At 35.2% G+C, this 3,687-nt stretch overlaps 1 long non-coding RNA gene across 1 annotated transcript; it reads right to left on the reverse strand.

The window, feature by feature from the left end:
• Positions 1-827: 827 nt before the first annotated feature.
• Positions 828-2,941, reverse strand: LOC127126058 (uncharacterized). The gene is made up of 2 exons (XR_007804898.1): positions 2,398-2,941; positions 828-1,462 (listed from the first exon to the last, which is right to left on the reverse strand). It is a non-coding gene; the product is annotated as an uncharacterized LOC127126058 (long non-coding RNA).
• Positions 2,942-3,687: the final 746 nt, after the last annotated feature.

A 3,687-nucleotide genomic window follows, 5' to 3' on the forward strand; every position in this document is an offset into this window, starting at 1 on the left:
ACCCTATAGTATAACATGGTTCTTCATATGTTCATCATGGGAATGAAACAATAGTTGCTTGATTTTTGAGATATGGATTCAAGGAGACCTTATCATAGAATCCTCATGGGTATCAAAACCCTAATTTTTGGCTATGCTACTAGAGGATCTTGTGATTGGCTCATGATCCTTGATTTGATCATCTAGACCCTAATTGGGGGCCCATGCATTTGGAACTTGTTTATGGGGCATGTTGCTTGATTCAGAGACCTTGATTAGATGGTGTGCATCATGAAACCCTAATCAGGGAGCTTTGGTTCTAGGGCACCTTATGGGCTTGATCTTTCACCTGGGGAATCCTTGGTGCCCTAATTCTTGCTCCAAGGGCCTGTTTCATTCATGATTGCAGTGGTTGTGCTAGCCTAAGCCTTGAATAGCTTTTGCTTTGCCTCGTGGGTTACATGTTCATGCGCTCATAGTTCATATTATCATATTGCTTCACCCATAAGTTTCTTCAAGGATTTGTTTCCATCCATAAACATGGCATATTCTAGATACATTCAAGTCACTTGGGTGCTTAGTTTACAAGTTTTGTTCATTATTTTGGTTCATTGTTCGTGTTGCATTGATTCTTGTTCATTGTGTTATTTGTATACCATTGATTGTTAGTCCATTTATGGCACTCCTAATATATGGTGATTACATGAACATTCATGATCCCTTGATTGCAATGGTAAATTCATTCATTTATTCATAATGCATATTTCATACAAGAAATTCAAACTTGGAGTTTTGAAGGGAAAATCGTAATTGGAACAAATGCATTTTGCATTGAAATAAATAGGCTATTTTCATCACAATTATGCATTACATTCATACAAATACCGATTCACATCATTCATACAAGGAAATTACAAAAAAAAAAAATCACAACATTGACCAAATTTGACTTTGGTCAATGGTTGACTTTTTTGTCAACCTTGACCAAAGTCAACCCACATGTCTTTTCTAAACCCTAAGACCTATTTTATTTACAGCCTTATGTTGATTCCAATTTCCTCCATTTCCTCTCGGCATCTTCATACACCTTGTTCCCCAAGCAAGAACCAAACCCAAATACACCTTATGCCAACATGCTTAGAAAGTTAGGACCAACATCAAGCGATGGTAGCCTTTCACAAAACATGCAAAATATCAAGGCATATATGTCATTCATCTCGTGTTCACAATTCCATAACAATCACCTCATAAGCTTCACCTGCTATAGCCTAAAACATTTCCTTGCCATATGCTACAATTGCACTGGACCACCATGCCATAATCATGCCATTACAAGTCCTGCAACCTGCATCTTGCCTTGCTTCAACCTATTATATATCAATTTGAAATCATGCTCAGCTGACCATTGGACAGTCCATACATCAATATGCAGCAACAACATTTTTCTAATAGCATGGCAATGTGATTCAACAATCATCAGCACCTGCAGAAACATCATGAGGAATTTGCTTGAAGTCAAGACATATTCTGCAACAATTAACTAACAAACATAACTATCATAATAATTCAACTAAATCAATTTAACTAACTCTCTAACATCTCATTCATTCCCAATTCACTAACCCATTGCTGATTCCCCTAACACTCCCTAACACGACACTAATTGAATAGAACTTCAAATCAACTTCTTTCACATTCCTTTCATTAACACTTCAATATTACAACCTAACTATCATAATAACAATTCAGTTCTAACTTTATTTCAATCCAAACAATCAATACCAGTGCACTAACTTTCAATTTTTCAATAACAGTCCCTCCAATCTCACTCACATTTCATTAGCATTTTTCTAACTGTTTTTCGAATCATAACTTTCTAACAACTTTAAACCAAATATCTAAAACTATTAACCAACCTATAACAAATTTTCATCCAAACTAATTGTTAGCTAACCTACTTTTCTAACAACACATTTTAATTAACTTCACCGCTAAGTTAATAGCTCCTTCAATCAACTGTAACTAAAAGTTCACTCTAACTAACCTAACTGAATCACTTATTGTTTTTAACAAAAATTCAACTCACCAACTAACATGTTTGAGAGTTTGTAACTAACTACCAACTCAGTGAGAAACACTTTGAATCATTTCAAAAGGATCTTCACCCTCTGAGAAACACTTTGAATCTCCCTGAATTTCTCTCTCAACCTCACCTACAAGCGCTCCTTAAAAGCCATTGAAGCTCATCATCAAAGCTTCAATTAACTTGTTCTTAGCTCCCAATCATCAAGCTCTCATGTATCAACAATCAAACAACACTCTTGCGCACAGGGCTTAAACCTCTCATCCTACGGACTAGAATCATAAAGAAGAAGAATAAGTTGCAGTGAATTTGGAGGTGAAGAATTGAAGATTTACCTTGGGTTATTCACCCTAGAATTGAAGCTTTGGAGGTGAAACTGCAGTGAATTTGCTTCCGGTTCCGTTGAATACTTTGTTGCCCAGGTCAGCGCACTTGATTTCTTCACTTTCATTGCGTTATTTCACTACTAAGATATAGTTCGAGACCAGAGGGACCAAACCCCTAAGGTCTGGATCCCTCTTGATGCTTTTAGATGAAATTAGCATAGGGCTTATGAAGAGCATAAAACGACGTCCAGATTGAGGTATGGAATGATGGTGATGGAGCCTCCGCCTCCGTCGGAGGCAATTTCCGATGCGGCGGAGGCGGCGGCCAATAATCTTCAAGAGGGAGAGTGTTTGAACACGGGATGAGTCTAATTGAATGTGTGGAACTTCACTGAGTTTTCCTCACAATGTTGAATTGTAACTTTGGGCCAAAGCCCATGCACATTGCTACAAACACCTTTCCAAGGCCCCGTTGCACCACTAGTCTTAGTTGAGTATAGACTTTGGGCCCAAGCTATGGGTCTGCTCCATTTTCTCCTATCCAAACCCTATTTTCAATGTTAGCACCCGCTGTTCCTATTTTAATTTCAAGTTTTTAGATTTTAATTGATTTTAATGTGATTTAATTTCTGTTTTAACATGAAATTTAATTTGTAGAATTAATGCATGATTTGAGTACTTTAGTTTTAATATTTTTAATTATGTAAATAATCATGTAGTTAGATACCAATTAGGAATTAATTGGGATTTAATTAGATTTTTATTAGATTTGTAATTAGACTTTGATTTAGAAAATAATCCATTTGATTTGATCCATGTACATTTCCATCTTTGCCCATAGGGTTTAGAAATTAATTAGTTTGATTAATTTTTAGAACTTGATTTAGGTTTTAGAAATTAATTAGATTAATTAGTTCATTAGGAATTAATTAGATTTTAACTTCTAATTTTGTTAGAATATGATTAGAACATTATATTTTTAATTGATTAGTGATGATGATAATTAGGTTTTAACTGATTAGCATTTAGATAGGTTGTACATAATTTTGAATTAAATTCATTCCCTCTTATTAAGTTGATCAAAAGACATTTTAATTAGCTAAATCCTTTGATTGTGTATAATCCGTCAGTCTATTCAAGTGATCAAAAGTCCCTTGATCACTTGGTAAGACTAGTTCTTGTAATGATGTGGATCTCAAGGCCTCAAGTTCATATTTCCAATCAATGCATCCAAAAAAAATCATACAGTGGACTACTAGGAAACACACATCAAAGGAGTTTCTTCAAGAGATTTTCAAT

Source organism: Lathyrus oleraceus, chromosome 1 (assembly GCF_024323335.1).
Source record: "Lathyrus oleraceus cultivar Zhongwan6 chromosome 1, CAAS_Psat_ZW6_1.0, whole genome shotgun sequence".
Classification (NCBI taxonomy): Eukaryota; Viridiplantae; Streptophyta; class Magnoliopsida; order Fabales; family Fabaceae; genus Lathyrus; species Lathyrus oleraceus.